Source organism: Neopsephotus bourkii, unplaced genomic scaffold (genome assembly GCF_033783945.1).
Source record: "Neopsephotus bourkii isolate Nb327-2 ecotype Australia unplaced genomic scaffold, CSIRO-AGI_Nbou_v1 NB_718, whole genome shotgun sequence".
Classification (NCBI taxonomy): domain Eukaryota; kingdom Metazoa; phylum Chordata; class Aves; order Psittaciformes; family Psittacidae; genus Neopsephotus; species Neopsephotus bourkii.
Window position 1 is genome coordinate 915448 of NW_026901217.1, and position 17870 is coordinate 933317.

General features: G+C 39.1%; 1 protein-coding gene across 9 annotated transcripts in view; it reads left to right on the plus strand.

Moving 5' to 3' along the window:
* Positions 1 to 17870, plus strand: part of GAB1 (GRB2 associated binding protein 1) — a 98049-nt gene that overhangs the window by 9674 nt on the left and 70505 nt on the right. The window contains exon 1 of one of the 9 annotated variants that reach the window (XM_061354137.1): positions 16853 to 17132. The exons of the other annotated variants lie outside the window; for them this stretch is intronic. The gene's annotated coding sequence lies outside the window, so the exon portion shown is untranslated. Of the gene's footprint in view, positions 1 to 16852; positions 17133 to 17870 lie in introns of those variants that run through there. 9 annotated transcript variants of the gene reach the window in all.

Sequence of the window (17870 nt, forward strand, 5' to 3'; positions counted from 1 at the left end):
AAGGAATGTATTAGGGAAGAGATGGTAGGGCTGACTTATCTGGTGCTCCTAGCGGTTATTGTAAGGATTGGCATTGTGTTCTAATCAGGAAGCCAGGAGAGAAAACACTGAAGTGATGCATGGGCTTGAGGTGACTTGGGAGTTTGTCCTTGCATAGTTTTATTCATTAAACAAAAAGAAAAGAAAAGGAAAGGGGGGAGCATGGAAGAGAGGAGGGTATGGGGTGCAGTTTGAAATAGAAGAGGCTGGAGTTTTCCAGGATGGATGAGCCAGTGGAGCACTTTGCCATGTGGTGTCCATGTCAGGAATGCAGGAGATTCCGCGGGGCTTGAAGAGAATACCCCAGCTGTAAGTGTGAGTGCTTGGAGAAAATGGGGTGTGATAAGAGGAGACTTTTAAAATGTAATGTTGTAACAGGTTCCTTTGTTTTACTTACATGGTGTAGTCTCTTCCTAGTTCTGCTAATGTGCTGGAAGTGTCAGAGGTAGGCTATGGGTGTGATCCCACCTGGATGGTGTTCTCATGATGGCATTAGATGAACTTTTTCTTTACAAAATCCTTTCCTGTTGCTAAGGGAGATAACTTTAAGAAGCACAAGAGTAGGCAAAAGATATAACATTAAGGGTATGTTCCGGAATCTTGCATGTTCTAACACATTACCATTTACTGTTTCTACAGAATTATTGCTGAAATTATTTGTATCATGCTGTGTAAATAAGTTTTGCAGTCTAATGACTTGCTACTCAGTGTGAAATAGTGCCCTTAAAGCTCACAGCTGAGGTCATGTCACGCTCTTAGTTATGACCTATCTAACACAGTTGTCTGCGTGCACAGATGAAATTAAATTGTATAAGCTTGTCAGCACTATGAAAAAATAACAAGTTACTCTTCACTACTGACGGTCCATTGTAAGGCAGAGCACACACACACTCAGGAGTCAGTCAACACTAAGATAAAGCCTGTTTTTTCCTTTCTGGAGTTTTGGGGAGGGGAAGGGAGAAATGGAGTAGAGGGAGGATATAAAGTGAAGAGTAGCATTGAAGTGGCACATTAGTATAAATTGGGAAACTTAACCCTGGTTTCATCCAGAGTAATTTTGTCCCAGGACAAGTAATTACAGAGTTTTCTGCTATGGTGTGTGCTTCAGTGCTGAGTTAATACACACTCCTTTGCATTTTCCTTGACCTGACATCTCTGTTTAATCAGTGAATCTCTGCAGCTTCAGTAAAGAAAAAAAGAACAAACCAACAAACAAACCAGACAGAAGGAATTTGTTGTATGACTTGTAAAGAGAGTGGCAGGGAGATCTTTACTGGTTATATAAGGGAGGCACCATCATCATTACATAAATTTGATAGTGTTCTTTTGGTGACATTTTCTTACGGTGTGGCTATAACTGACTGCAACTCAGACCTTGTTTGCTGTTTTAGCCTTGGAATGAGCATGTCAATTATGCAGACTATTACTGCAGTTTAAGAAACTTAGAACTTTTGCTGGACATGTGCTGCTGAGAGTTGATCCAGCAAACTGTGGAGGGGAGGTGCAAAGTTGTAAGCAGCACTGCAGAAATGCTCGATTGCTTCCAACAACTGCTGGGAAGGCAGCGCTATTCCCATCGGAGTGCTTCTCCTGCTTTCTGCTTACGGGAAGAGGTTTTCCTATCAATCTCTGCAACTAGCATCCGACAGAGCTGAAGTATGTTCCTACCTCCCTCAGCTGGCTGCAAAAAAGCCTTCTTTCTGTCCGCGTTTCAGTCCTTTGCTTCTGGTAGCTGTTGTTTAAAGGGAGGGCAGATGGAGTTCTTCTCTCTGAAATCTCTGCTAAAAGAAAATAATGAATAAGGAAGACTGTGATCTCTCCTTTCCAACTGGGAGATCAAGCTGGACAGATGTTTCTCACTCAGTGCTGAAGAGGAAAGTCCCTGGCTAGGGGCTTTAGGATGAGGGTTAAAAGGTGAAGAAGTCCTATGGGGGCCTCCTGCTGCAATGATTGCTTTAGCCCTGCACAAATGAGTGAGAAGAACCAAAACTTCTGTGTCTCATTTTCTTTCCTTCTCCTCCTTCACCTCATTGCAACTATTTTGTGTTTATTTTCCTACTTTTAAATTGCATAATTTAGTCTTTTCTGTCACTTCCTAATGTCTGAATCATAGGTAGCTCTTCCTGCCTCCAGTAAACAAATGTTTTACTCCTGGCATTTTTCCAAAGGTTAAAATTTTATTTATGAAGGTGGTGTGTGGGGGGGTGTCCCTCTGGCAATGTGCTTGGGAAGCTAATTCACTTGTGTACTGGTTGGATAAGCTGTTTACCACACACCTCTGTGGCCAACTGATTTTCTTGTCTTTCCAATCTTCTAAATTGATGCAGCTGCTTGGCTGATCAGGACAAGCAGGTGAATGGTAGCAGATGATAAAAACAGTATAAACAGTGGGTTATGAGCTTTGAAAGTTGGTAACAGGAGCAGCTAGGTTGCCTCAAGGTTTCCTGCTGTTGGTGTTGCTTCTTCTCTCCTTCATACCTTGCATGTATGTAGTGCTGAGATACAATGTCTGCCATTTAACCAATCACTTGTGATAAAACACTGTCTGACCTAATATTAGGGCTTTGCTCATTTTTTGGATTCTTTCACTGAAAGGCAGGAAGATAACACTTTGGAACACGTGGTCTACCTCCATCAGTCTGCTGGATATCTTAGGCCATATTTATAAAAGCCATAAACTGAGTCTGTCATCCTCAGCTTTTCTATTATTACACTTATTTCTAAGCTTTGATAATCCTTCGTATTCTTTTTTAATTGACCGTGACTCCAGAATGATGTATGGAAGACACAGCTAGCACCCATGGGGGCCCCCCACCTTTCCCAGTGCATTCTCTTTCTACTAGTTTTTGACCTTTATGGGGTAAACTTGTCTTGAATTATAATAGGTTAGTCTCAGAAGGTGCTGAACACTATGCTGCAACTACATGTAGAACTATTAAATGGACTTGGTAAATGGAGACAGCAGAAGAAAGATCCAGTTCTTGTTTTGGCAATTTTGCATTTGTGCATCCTCATCAGTCTGTGCATCCTGGGTTCCCTTGGTTTCTCTTATTGCCCCTACTAATATGGGAACAATGTGAGAATAGGTCAAGTATATTTAGGACAGACTAGATGAGGTAAGAACAGTCTGAATGTTATACTGACTTCTTCATTGTCCTTCCTTGTAAAAGAGAAAGAGCACCTTCTTTTCAACAGTTGCAACTTACCTTGATTTTTGACTGTGTTGCATATAGCATGGGAAGCACATTCTCCATACAGATGATTTAAAAAAATAGTAACTTAGCATGTTGTGCCAGTAGAACTAAGCAACAGAGTATTGCTTTAGCCTAGTTTAATACCAATTTCAGAAAAGGCAGTTGAAGCAAAAGAACCCTGCTGTTACATGCCATAGGAATGTCTCATGTTCCAGTTTCTTCTGGCTGAGGTTGCATATGCATGGGGGCATGGGGTTTTCCCTTGTGCTATTTGGTCTCATCTGGTCAGTAAAGAAAGGATGTAGTTCCTCCAAAAGGTGACTTTGAGAAATTCTGGACCTGGTTTCTCATCTTAGAAGTTGTGTATGGGTTGCATACCTTTTCTGTTGTCATCGTCTACTTACGCTATTCGCCTGTGTGTAATGAAAGAATTTACATTTCTTTCCACAACAGTGGGAGGAGTTACTAATTCCTGTGGTTGTGTTTGAAATGAGTTTTCTGTATTTGGAGTATGAAAGTAATTTTCTTGGGTGTGCAGTTTGAATAATGAACAATGCTAGCGAATCAGGACGAAAGAAGTGTGACAGAAGACAGTATCCTTTTTATAATGTATTCTAGTCTGAAATGGTCTTAATAACGCTATACCATGTTGAATGTGGATACAACCATATGAAATAATATTATCAATTAATGCATTTTTTAATTCTTGAAACTAAATAGTACATACTTAAATAAATGCCATATTAAATAAAATAGAAAATACTTTTGTGTCCTTTGTATACTGGGTGGTGAAAATTTTGCTGAATCAAAAGCAAAAATGTAAGGGTTGGTTCCTGTAATTATAATATTACAGGACTTGTCTTCTATTGCCTTTTAATTTAAGCTTGTAATATAAAGTATTTTGGTTAGAATGAAGGTAAGACTGACCAAAGTATAATGAAACCCATTTTTTCAATCATTTGCATTTCTTCAAGCTGTCTTGTAATGTTCCACAGTACTATTTTATCAGTTCCAGTCAATATCTCACTGATGTGCAAATCTTTTAATTTGAACATGAGGTTATTAAATTATACTCTTGCATTGAATTTCTGTGATTGCATTATTGCCATTCGTTTAAGGAGATGACAGTGCCTCCTCAAAGGATGTTGGGCTTTTTGCTTCTTTAAGAAGATGTAAGTTGTACTAAAGTCAAATCTGGCTGAGGGTTGAATGATTGGGTGTTTGGTTTTGTTTGTTTGTTTGTTTGTGTTTTGTTTGTTTGTTTTTAGCAAATAGTTAAGCAGTGCTTTTGTGAATTGCTTGTCAAATTCCAGTAAGTCTTAATTTAAAGTGCAAATATTTCTCTAGGCAATTGAATTACACAGCCTTAAGTTGCTATAAAGCACTTTTCTAATGTTAGGAAAAAAAAATCATGCTAAGCTTTATACCAAAACTTGTAACTCTGCGAACAGGTGTAAGCCAAGGGAATAATTGAGACTGTATAAGAAATGTGCTTTCCCACGAAATAAAATCTAGGGATGTAGCCACTGTAATTGTGCAGTAAATTGTCATGAACGTGATGTCATAGTCTCTGCAACTTCTGAAGGGGTAGTCTGATTTTGAAATCAACGAGGTAGTGAATAGCAAGCCTCTGAATTGGCCCAGACAACAGCAGACATGTTTGCATCATTTGGGGAAAGCAGTCATCTCCTTGGAGAGTTAAACTATTTCAAAATAGACGTTGTTGACTCAATGTATTAATCTCGGCTTTTCATGAAGAAGTGCAGAGGCCCACACTGATTTTATTATTATTTTTTTTTTGACAACTTCCTGAACTACCCGCTACATAAATAAAAATATACTGATTGCAAGAAAGTTCATTGAGGGCACTAAATGTAGTTACTCTGAACTGCAGTTACTCCCTAGTAGCATTCAAACAACTTTTTATTTTCTGTGGAAAAAGGTCCCCAGATGCAGACATGATTGAAGGATTATAGCTTCTGATTTACAAGGATAATTTCACCCAAGTTTGCTCAAGGGTGTATCCTGAAGATTAGGCACAACTGAACCAATCTTTAAGATTTCAGTAGGATAATTCAGAAACTTTGTTTCAGGTAGTCATTGTATGTGATACGGACATATTGCTTGAACCTTAGCTCTTAGTCATGTATTGTCATAATATAAAAAGACAATGTGAGAGAGTCCTCAAAGTTTGTTACAGTTCTGGATTAAAAACCTAACTGTTAATTAAATGATTTGAAAGAGCATGTTGAGCTTCCATTGAGTGTGGTAAAACTTACTCCAGTATCCCAAAAAGTATACATACATTGTGCTTTATTATATTTAGAATATTTTTTAGCTTTTAACAAAACCTCTCAGTGTGTCTATAGTAATTAAAACAATCTAAACACCTTAGGAATTAGTGATGTGCCAACAGAAAATCTCTCTGTGCCTTCCTAGTAGGAAAATCTTCACAGCCATCCTTCAGGCAAAAACCTGGGTAAATAAATAAGCCTTGCAGTATGCCCAGAAGGTCATCTGTAAAGGGGAGGTGGGAGCAAAATTCAGAGCCAAGAGCCTTCCCAGAAAACTGTCTACTGGTACATCTCCATGTTTAGGAAGCCTTGGCTTCTGCCTGGTTCAGTCTTTCCTCATGACTTACAGATGTCTGCAGAGGCCTAAAAGTGACTTTTTCTAGGCTGATTCTTGTGTCAATAGTTTGTTCAGTGTTCGTATTTTTAGCCCTTTCATCTTCCTTCAGAAAGGATCAATTACTCCTTGCTTGCTCTTGTATTTAGCCTTGTGACACTATATCTTACTAGTCAGGTAGCTTGATTAAAGTCTCTACTAAAAGGTAGTATTGTTGTTTGGTTGGGGTTTTTTAATATCCCCCCCACTTCTTTTTCTCCTTTTTCTTGTGGTCTCACTTTCTCTACAGCTTCTGTGTTAGCTTGTATCATCATCTTTGCCCTTTTTTGTTTTTGGTTTGTTTTTTTTTTGCCATTGACCTGTCCATGGATGACTTCCCATGCTCATTTTGTGTCAGCTTTGCATCAATAGCATATGCTTCAGTCTCTGTGCTCCTAAATGTCTCTTCTCTGACTTGTCTTCTGTATTGCTGTTATCATTAATGTTTTGCTACTAAATAAAGCTTATCTTCTGGCTTCTTGGAAGCTGTCTTTGCAGTTCACGTTCTCTGTTCCTTTAAAATATAGCAACATTTTCCACACAATTCAGTCTTGTGACCACTAGAGTTGCCTATTCCAGGAACATGTGGATGACATGGCCCACGTTCACCATGTAGACTTTTTACAGACAGAAACAGCTATAGCTGGTGTCATGGTTTGTTTTGCTTTTCAGGCTCACAAGACATATTATATACCTGTAAATGCAACACCTGTTTTCTTCTTAAATTAATGAAGTTCAGACTACTTGAAGTTGTGTTTAAAGTCTTTCGTAATTGCACTGTATATATTGTTATTTTTCCTGTCTGCTCTAACAGATTTATCTCTTTGGTTTTATACTCTGTGCTAAGGTTGGGGTGAACCAATCAAACTGTTTTCTGAACTAAAAAGCCTTGAGTATTTTTTCATTCAGTTCCCAATTAAGGCTAATTTCTTCTGTTATGTGTACAAGGGTTTTCTCAGGTTATTCTGTTCACTTGCATATTTCTGTGAAATGCTCATATATCTTGAAGAGTAAGGTTTGGTTTTAGAAGGAGTATGTTAGCATTGAATGTACTTGTTAATCTGAGCATGCTATTTTTTTATGTTATTATTTGTCAAGTTTAGAAATTACAATTATCATTCCCTTCCCCCCGAGTAAACCTCCCCATGCTAAATAAAAATACACCTTATAGAGCAAAAAAGCCGACATAACTTTTCTCATTTTTCTTCTATCTTCAGTCTTTCTGAGATTATACATTACCAAGGGAAAGAACTGTGGATGATATTTTCAGGAGAGTTTCATGTTTCAGGAGAGTATGCTGAAAAATAGTCCCATCTCTCTATCTCTGCTTGGAAAGCATGTAGCAGACTTTAAACATAATTGCTCTGTTTTAGTCTAATCAGGGTAGAAGGAGGGATTCTTTTTTAGCTATGATTTTGCCTATATGGATATCCACCAAGGCCAAAATGGCTTGAATTTGTGCATAGAAACAATTGACGGAATACAGGCTGAAGAGCATGGGAATTATCTGTGCTCTGTTAGGAGTGCTGCCAAGATAAGCTGCTGTCTTCTGTATCAGCTGTAAAGTTTCTTTGTGGTCATCCTTCAGTAAAGCCCCAAATAGCATGCATGATTCAAATTCCATGGAGACATAAAAGCAAACACAAATGTGAAAGTTGACCCCTGAAAAAATGCCGTTTTAGCTATAAATCTAAATTTTCTTTCATCTGATGATCTCACTACTCTAATAATAAATTTATATTTCTTTTTAAAGAAAGAAAACAACAAACTGCCATCTTCACCCCCCAAAAAGCCCCCAATAACAACAACAAAAAACAAAACCCACCAAAAAAAAGCTTAAGCCAGCAGAATTCGGCACATACATTCCCTCATCTGAACAGGATAAAAAGCTTTGGTGTCTTTGAGGGCTTCCTACAACATCAGTCTTGTCTTCCCTGGACTGAGCCTCTGTTGAGTACTGTTCTCCCAGCCTGTGTCAGGCAAGTCTGAAGAGATTTGGAGCTGGCAGATAGTTTTACAGTCGTGATACAAGCACTTGGGGGCTTTCTGCTTTTTGTTTTCATGGGTATTTAAAGATGCTCTAAAAAATGATGTGTAACAAACCAGAATTAACTACTGTGCACAGGAGGGAATCTCTGTATCCCGAATACCGTAATCTAATCCAAGACTTTTGACATCCAGTAAGTCGTTGTGTGAGCCACTTCACCAGGGTCCTGCGCATCCTGACGTAGTTCAGGGTACCAGAGGCTGCTGCTGATTGAGTTAAAACTGATCAGTCTGTATGTCTGAGTTTTGCAATGGATGTGCTTAGGGAAAATAGAGCTGTCTGCATATAGATGTGAAAGTTAACTGGAAGTGGTCCAGAGCTGTTTGTGCTCTCTTGTGATTGTCCTGCTGCATCTCTCTCTGCAAAGTATTCCTGGAACAGGGTTGATGGAAAAGATGATGACTTATTGTGATCTTGCTAACCTGTAGTGTTCTTAATGGGAATAACTGGAAATGAAGAGGCTACTCAGTTGTAATGAGGCTTAACTAATGTAACCAATGTTTCAACTTGTTCTACTGCATGTTTGCTCTAAGGCTTGTTTACGTATTGTATAAGCCAAACTTGCCTGTCTTGTTAGGTGAGTGTGGTTCAAGTCTGCAGAGCTAAGTGAATATACTGTAATATCTTACATAGCATTAGCAAAATATGCCCCTGTGGTATGACACATAAATGGCATACGAAATCTATATGCTTTTGAGACACGCCTCGCAATGGTGATACCGCTTTTTTGCACATTGTGGAAAATCATATGTACTCAAAAATATCATAATCATCCTTATGTATTTAAAAAATAAAGGCAGAGGGAAGTTTAAGGAAGGTAAATGGAAGTTGAAGATTTTCTTATTGATGGTCTTCGGGCTTGTTCTGAAATGACTAAAATTGTTTATATTGATGGACAGCTTCTATCAAGCAAAGTGGTTTTTCCTTTTTCATCCATCCCTCCCACATCGCCCCCCACTCCAAGCTCACTGCCATCTTGGTCTTTTGGAGAGCTTTTGGAGTTCATGGGAATATTTTTGGTATTTCATATAATACAGCTACTATGAATAGCTTCTTTGAGAAGATGTAGTGCGAAAAGATTGTAATACTCATTCAGTGCAACACTTACAATGCTAAGGGAAACTGTTCCAGTTACAGGTTTTTTTTCTTTCCCCCTTGGACTAAGCTTAATGAGTTAATACTAAGTGAAACTTAAATAATTTTTCAAGTCAGTTAATTAGAGCTACTGTAAGTTGATCCATATTCTGTTAAACAGAAAACATGAAATAAGTCTGGGTTTGAACCAAGTTCTGCGGTTAATTTTTTTTTTTTTTTGCCAGTTTTGTTCATGAGAACTGCTTCAGCTATGAAATCTGGTCTGTTGTACAAGTTTGGGGTTTGTTTTTTTGTGCTTACAATTGCTTTTCATTGTCCATTTTGAACATTAGCATGTAGCATCTGTGTGTCTCTAAGAACCTGATGAATTGAAATATTTCATTATAACCTTATGACTTAATGACCTTCGTAGAAAACTGTTTTGATAAAATAGAAATATTTAACTCTTAACTCCTGTCCCAGTAAAAAAACTTGGATATTTTAATTTTAACATGAAAACAATAATAGAATTTTTTTGTAAGGCTAAAAATACAGCTGCACTGAAAAAAAATATTTCTAGATTATTTTTTTTTCCTCCTGCTATCCCCACTCTCCCAAAAGGTTGGAAGGCAATAAAGCTTCATAATCTTGGGGTTTCCTGACTTTTTTTACCTATTTTCATAGCCTTCCTAATATGCATGTCATGGTTTCCTTAGGCTACATTGTCCAGAGTTTTTCAGGGTAACTTAAAGCAGAGGTAGTAAACGTATAGTCACGTATATTTTACCTTGTGGTTTGTATCTCAGTTTTTCCGTGTGGTAATTTGACCTGCTTAATCTGTGTTACTTAAAAAAGGTTTGTGCAAAACACTGGCTTTTATAACAGGAGAGGCTGTGACCCATAGTGATTTTTACCTGGAAATAGTGTCTAGAAGGGACTTCCCAGTAGCTATGTTTTTATTATTTTTTTTTTCTTTGTTATTTCCATTTTCAATCCCATTGTTTTGAGTGTCAGGTAAGAAACCTGTGTTCAGAGTACACTGATATTAGCTCACTGTGTGGGTACTATAATGATGAAAATTTGGCTTTCCTATGGGATCTGGAGGTGATGGTGGAACCATCAAAGAGCTTGGAGCACTGTGAAGATACAAGACTTCACACTACTTTATTGCACTGTGACATTTATGTGTGTCTAGGGTGGAGAATGCTACAGGCAGAAGGTCAGCCTTGAAGTGAAGGAGGTTGCCACTCATAAACTTTTGTCAGGAGTAGAATAGGTTTGTTTAGCAAACTGGATGTGAACGAAAGAATTTCTTGCTTATTGCCTTAAATTGAGAAGATGTGGAGAAAAGTTGAATAATGTGGGCTGAATGTGCTATGGGTGATGGGATGGCCTTGTATATTTACATTTGACTTATTATAGTGTAGTCATTCTTCTTCGTCTTCTAAAATTAGCAAAGCACAGCACAATTATAATACTTTCAAGCTTCAGGATAAGCTTTGCATTTCATTAGTTCATTGGCTCTTATTTGTGCTACGTCAGTTCAGGAAGAGAAGAAAAATGTTAAACTGGAATAACTTGTTTTGAAAGTTCAGTACAAGTGTGTGCTTTCTTAATCTCTAATTTTGAATCTCCCACCTCTTCTCTTAATGTGAAAGTCTGCTTGCCTCGTCCTCTATGCTAAGTTGTAGACTTCACCATGGAGCAGCTTCAAAGCGGTTTATTTGCCTTCAAATACATGTATGCATTTGATTAGAAGCTTTCAGTTGACACCCTGCTAAATCCTCCTTTTTTTTCCCCTCCTCCCCCACGCAAGTATTTTTAGGGCAAGGTTTACTGGTAAAAATAGTAACAAGTTAGAGGCACCTTGCTTTAGGTTGGTTACACTTTTCACACAAAACTAGTGTTTGTACATCTCTGAGGCATGGTGGTGGTGTTCACGCAAAGTGATGATGCCAGGCCAGCAGTCCTGGCCTTCAGTGATGGTGAAGCATGAAGGTTCCTAACTGTTTTGGGGGAAATTTGGTCGATAATCTGAAGGCAGGTTTTCTTCTCACTAAACCCTGTCCCATGTAGGGCTGAAGTCTGCTCCCTGTTCCTCCTTCCTTCCCTAAGGCCTTGGTGAAGGCCTGTCTTACCCTGGATATCACCTTCTGAGGCAACCACTGCACAGCTACCAAGTGCAGCCAGATGTCCAGAGCCCCCAGGTGTGCCTGCTCCCCTGCTTTGGGCTGGCAGTACTGCTTTGCTTCTGTACTTTGTTATGCCTGTTCCACCTAGGCTGGATTTGTCCTTTGCTGATGGGAATAGCAGGCATGGAAGATGCCCATGTTCCTATGGGAAGGCAGGCTGTGGTGTTTATCTTCCTTGAGCACCACTTTAAAGGTAGCTGGTGAGGAATGCACGCTCTTTAAAGATCACAGCCTTGTAGTATTTTTATGGATACTTTGAAAGGCAAAAGAGTGTTCAACTGGGTTAGCGGGCAAGTAAATGTGTGTGGCCCTGGGGCCTCTTGCACTGTTTGAGGGTTGTGCTAATGCACCTTTCAGACAAAACCAGAAGGATGAGATAGGCAGTGGTCACATTTCTCTTCCTTCTGTGACTTGTTGCAGAGACTGGAGAGAAAAATGAAACGCTTGCACTTCAGACCACTCTCCAGAGTGTGGACGTGTATGTAACCTAGTGTTGTTCCTTGCAGTTGATGTTAATGGAAGTAACCTTTTTCACCACACATTTTTCTTGTCCACAGGCTTTTATGTGACCTTGTGGTGAAGTCATAAAAGCTTGAATCTTTGCTATTGCAATCCTTGCCATAGCAACATGCGTCACAGCCATATAATTATTTATTTAATGGGTTTAATTATGAAAACTGGGAAAGGCACTTATGAAAACTGGATCAGATTGGGGGGAAAAAGGCACTAGTTCTAAAGCTAAAAACACCTCAACAGTTTCACGATAACCTAAGACAGGAAAAAGTTAAGTATTGGAGCCTTTGTTTTAAACTACTTCACTTTCTTCCCTGTCTGCCTTTTCCTCCATTTTTTGTAATTGTGTTTTTCTGCTGTGCGAGAACCATGCAGCTGCTTCAGTGATTCCCCCCTCCCCGTTTGCAGACCTATAAATACACTTCCTTTGTCATGTTGTTTCCTAAGAGCTTTGCTTCCAGATAGCTTTGCTATTTAAATTTTTTCTTTTTTGAATTTCATACTATCATATACAAAATAATTGGAAATCCTGGAAGACAATTGCTCTTTTTTTTAGTCTCTAAATATGTCTACAGCTTTTTTTGCTTGTGTTTAGAAAACCATTTTGCTATTGACAAATCTTTGCAGAAACAACTGTCTACAGGAATAAAATTTAAAGTATTGCACTTAGAGAAACTGTGTATTTTTTATAACTCTGTGTTGTGCTGTGGAGGGTTTCTTACCACTGTATACATTAAAAGTTACATTGCATGGTCCACAGTGTCTTGCAGTAGTATACCAGTAAACTGATCCCTGATGAATAGTTGTTCCTTTCCTTGTATTCGTGAGGGAAGAATGAAATGAGACAAATAACTATTGATTCCCCTTCAGACTTACTGACATGTTGTGAATCTTTCAATTTGGATCAATAGATACCTCTGTAGCTGTAGCAGAAAAATACCTGGACTCCTGGCAGAGGTGGCCTTTCTTTAAGCTTCACCAGAGTCTTGAATGGGAGTGGGAGCGGGAGCATCAGAGCAGGTCTTGGCAGTTTAGGATTTTATAGACAGTTCTCACTACAAGTACATTAAAGGCTGATTACGAAATACAACTTGGTGACAGAGCAGTGAATTGTTAATCCAGGACAGGGCTAGAATTTCAAATTTGTGACTTTTGGCATGAAGGGAGGAGTGGAGTTTTGGAAGGAATTTTGTTAGTTGGATTGTGATATAGAATGCAAAGACTTTTAAGTGAATAACTTGAAAACTAACTTGGAAAACTTTTCTGTTGAAATTGTTACTTGACTCAGCAGCCTTCATTAGTGAATATTCCTGTTCAGGTCTGATGCATGGAAGCAGAATTTCCTTTTTTGTTGTTTTTCTTTGGGTTTTTTTGCAATGCTGAAATGTGAAACCTTTCCTCTTGGCATGTTGGCTGACTTAACCGCTTCTTTGGTAGTCTTTTTCTTGCTGTGTAGGAAGAGGAGACATCCACTCCTCTTCTGTCTGCAGAGAGCTTTGTGGGACAATCTTTTGTTTTGTTTTTTTCCCTTGGAAAGCTACATTTTTGCCTTTTATTCCACAGATGTGATGCAAGGCTGTGTATAGGACCCACAGACTGGTAATACTATGTTGAGAGAAAAGTCTTGCATTTATAGTTCCATCTGGTTTGTTCCTCTTGTATCTTCTTGGCTGTCTGTGGAAAATCTGCATTTTGGAATTGGCAGTGTGTATGAGAGGGTGCCTTGGTCCTGGGAGTCATCACTCTTCATCAGTGGATCAGCAAACCCGTTTTGGGTTAAAAATGGGCAAAAAACCCACCAACAACCTAATTCTAAAAGGAGGCTGTGAACTATTGAACATTTGTTGATCCAGATGCCATGACTGATGTGCTGTTTAACATGTGGCTGCAAATCATATGAGAACCACTTCACTTGTCCCCTGTGCTACAGTAGTGGAGCCTCAGAAGTATGGTTCTGGAGCTTTGTGAGGTTCCCAGGTGGACTTGTGGTGGTCCAACAAAACATGCTTTTATATTGCTAATTGATCTTTACCCTGTGTTGAATCGAAGCATAAATTTAACATTCACAATATTACAATTCAAGTTTCTCTAGGCCTTCAAAGAAAAAAGCCATACCAAGTTAAAAGTACTAAAGCAAAGGCATACATAAGTGTGTAAAACTTGTAATGTGTGTGTCTGCAGCTGTTTTGACTTCAGCTAATACTGTCTCCCTTAGTCAAACACCAAAACTTGGAGGAAACTTGAAGTGAAAAGTTTTCTGTTAGTAGGAGAGTTCCTGTTGGAAATCACCACACAATGTTGTCAAATTGGGTAAGCAAGAGCTGTCTTCTACAGCACGTTGTGGGTATTGTTGCTACTGCTGAGGAGCTCAAGGTATCTTGGTGATGGTTGGCTGTTATCTCCAGCAGATGCTTCTTTGTTAGGTGCTTTGTTGAACTTATCAGGGCTCAGAAGCTTATTTGGGTTGAGTTGCAGCCTTTGCATTTCTAAAGGCAGACGAAATTCTGGCAACATCCTTTCTTCGTCAGCTTCTCCTCCCTTTTCTGGAGCAAAGCTGTTCCTCTAGAAGTCTGTTACCACCCAGAGTTTGTAGTTGCTATGGGGGAATGTGCATGTATGTATTTTTTGCTGCAGCAGAAATTTAGCACATCTACAATGGCGCTCTTGCTGCCTCGTTGAATGACGTTAAGAAAAAATGGTTTTTGTTGAACAAGATAGGCAGATGGACTTCTTTCTCTGCTGTTGCTCATCTCTGCTGGATTCCTCTTTTCTTGACTTGATGAATGTTTCTTTTTCAGACAGAAACTTTTGTTGGGTTTTAAGTATAGAAACTTGGAGAGTAGCTGGCCTGCAACAGCAGCAAGACTGTGCTTGAGAAGAGAGGTGGTTTACCGGGAGCTTTAGAAGCGAACCTACACCTGGTGAGAAGGGAGTGGTGTGAATAACTTGCACCTAAGAAAACAAACAAAAACCCCCAAAGGAATAGGAGAACTTTGTAATGTTACAGTCTCTTCCATCTGCCTAAGGCAAGGTCACTAAATTCGCCCTTTGCTTCCATAAAAGCTTTTGCTTGGCATGAGAAGCCTTAGCCTTATAATCCAGAAACTACTGAAGAAAAACTGTTTCTTCTACTTCTTTCATTCCAGTTTGTTGTTTTTTTTTTCTTTTCCTTGCCTGTATCTTCACAATTAAACTGTATTTCTTCAGAGGAAGATCAGATGTTCTTTTAATGTTGCAGCAAAACTGTACCACTTAACCATGTTTTGATGCATAATGTAATCAGCCTGATTGCTTTTTAATATGTCATTCAGACCTACACTTGCTGTCAGCTGGGCTGAATCTGTTTGCTTGGGGAATTTCAGTGATACTTTCTGGTAGATCACAACACCTGATGGTAACAGGGTTGTGTTTTTTCTTTACTTTTTGGGGGGGCTCAATCTGTGTCCCCTGAGGTAAATGGTGACCTTAGAGGGGAATGCTGAAGCAAGCTGTGAAAAGGTGCTGGGTTCTTAGTCATCTTCTACTGCTGTAGTGGGGAGATAAGGACTGAATGCAGTTAAGGCTTTTTGTGCCTTGTGTACCAGGCAGCACAGCTGCACTGGTGTATGAGAGGCGTAAGTAATGCTGTTTCTTACCTTGCATCTTTTCTGAGGTGGAGAAGCTGAGAGGCATAGATTGGCAGCCTGGAAGCTCTACTACTGAGAAGTCTTCCTTCTTAGATACTAGTTGTGCATGGCTCAGTGTTGTTTGGTCGTTCCCAAACTAGTATTAAGCTGTAACAGCTTTAAATGCTGTTCTGTTTACTTTGCAAATCACAGTGCCAGGCTGTATTAAGAGTCAGGGGTTTCCATTTTGAGTGTTTTCAAGGACTTTATTGACAGTATCAAGTATGAAAATTAGGCATGCATGAGGCTGTACTTTTACATTTTTTTTTTCTTCCCCATCTGAATGTGGTAGCATATCAGCTTTAATATGATCTCACTAAAAACACCAGCTGGTTGAATGTGGGATGTTTTAATGTTGTGCATGCTTGATTAATTGTGAAGTAGACAGGTTTGAATAATTAAGATTTTCAGTTTGCTTGTTGGTATGTGCTGGTTCTAGAAGATACAGGTGCTTCCATTTTTCCTTCATTAGAAAGAAACGTAACAAGCCACCGAACACCAAGTATACCCTGTGTGGGCTCACTAGAAATTTGCAAGTGACATAGGTAATAAATTACATTTGGCATTTTCAAGTGTTTGCTTACTTAAGCATATTATTATAACCTGCGCATTCAGAGATATTTCTCTTAACAGCAATGTATCTAGTTTTAAATTTCTGTGGCAAGATGCTTGGCTACAGCTTGAATGAGTTAAAAAAGGCAAGTAGCTGGTTTATATATACACTGAGGAAAAAAAAAATCTAACATAATGAAGTACTTGTGAAGTATCCTTAAGGAAAAAAAGTTCCCTGTGTGGGAGTGTGAGGAAGGATTAAAAGTGAGACAGTCAGTAATCCCCCTCCTCTCTTTTTAAAGAAAGGAGTCTTTCTGAGTAGCACTGGAGAATAGAATACTTGGGAAGACTAAAAGACAAGAGAAAGAATATTGGTTAAAACAAGACTAATAACTTGTCTCTTCAGGTTGATTCTCTACTCTGTGTGACTTCCATTTTATGTAAAATATAGATAGTTTTCTTATTGTCATTTCTGCTTCTCTGGTCTGTCCTCCTCTTTTTTCTGCAGAAAACTTCTTGGCGAGGCTATTGATGCAAATTTGACCTTTAAGTTTTTGACTGAACAGCTCGTGTATCAGGAAATAGCTCAGAATGTGCAAGATAATTTAGTGCAGGAATTTAGTGCATTTTATCACTCTTTGAAACTTTCAAGGCCTTTCAAAAGATCAGTTGCTTTAATCTTAGCCTTAACTATGAAGTTCTGCTTGTCAAGTGTCCATGTGAGGTGCTCAGTACTGTGGTGGGTGCACCTTGATGTGCTTACTACTGTGGTGAGGCTGATAAGGCTGGGTCTGGTTGCCTTGTAAATACCTTGGTGTAGTCACAGTTACCCAGCAGGGAGAGCGGGATGTGTCTGGTTTTGTTGTTTTGAACCAAATTGTGGTCTGTGTTAGGTGGCACAGCAGGTGCTGGCATTGATAATGCTTCAGGTGCTGGTCCTGCCTGAATGAGCTGGTTTTGTGCTCAGCTGCTTCCTGGCAGTGGTGGTGGCTGAGCAAAGGGTGCAACCCCCTCCATTTTCTCTCTCTATCTCCTGCCTATTGCTTCTGTGGCTGTATTAATATGGAGCAGTTGAAGTCACTCAGTTGGCTGTAGGCCAACCTGTGCTGTATGTGCAGCTTCTGTGAAGACCACTCTAATGCGCAGACCGGTGATGTGAGTCAGAGAGAGGGGCAGCGCCAAGGGAAAGGTATGTCTTGTCTTTCTGTCCTGCCTTCTTCAGCATATCCAAACCCTGCTTGTGTGCCTGACATTTCCTTTCTTCTCCTTAGTAGCCTCCCTTTCTATCCCAGTGGGATAATTTTACTTTCTTTCTGGTTAGACAAACTGACGCTGTTTTGTAAGCTAATGGTCTGTCTCCATAAAGTCATTAAGCAACCACGTTTCATTGATGAAAGTCTCATTCAACAGACTTGGCGTTTAAGGTCGGCAGACTATCTCTGTGTAACAAAAGGGCAGGTGTGCAGCTATAAGCATATCATACAAGCCAGATTTTTTTTTTAAACTATAGCAGGGGTTCTTTGCATATCACAGGTACTGATACGATAAATAGAAATAGCAACTCGGTTCATCATGACAGTTTTTGTATTTACCTTTTCTTTTTGGAAAAAGTCAAGCCTTTTACCCAAAATATTGCAGATGAAACTGATGAAAAGAAAATTGTAAACTGAAGTAATATTGACAGGGATTTTATGTCGTAATTTGAGAAACCAAATTCAGAAGCCTAGAACTTGATGTTTCTCTTTGCTTGTAATCTCAGTGACTTTTTCCTTGAATGTGAAGAGACTCCCATAGGTTTACTATGGTGTTTAATATGCTTTTGCCTGAAACTGTGTTGGTCAACTTTTAAAGAAAACAGTTCCTTGTAACCTTTTTATAAGTTCTCCTCAAGAACTATAATAATAAAAGAGAGAATGTCTGAAAACAT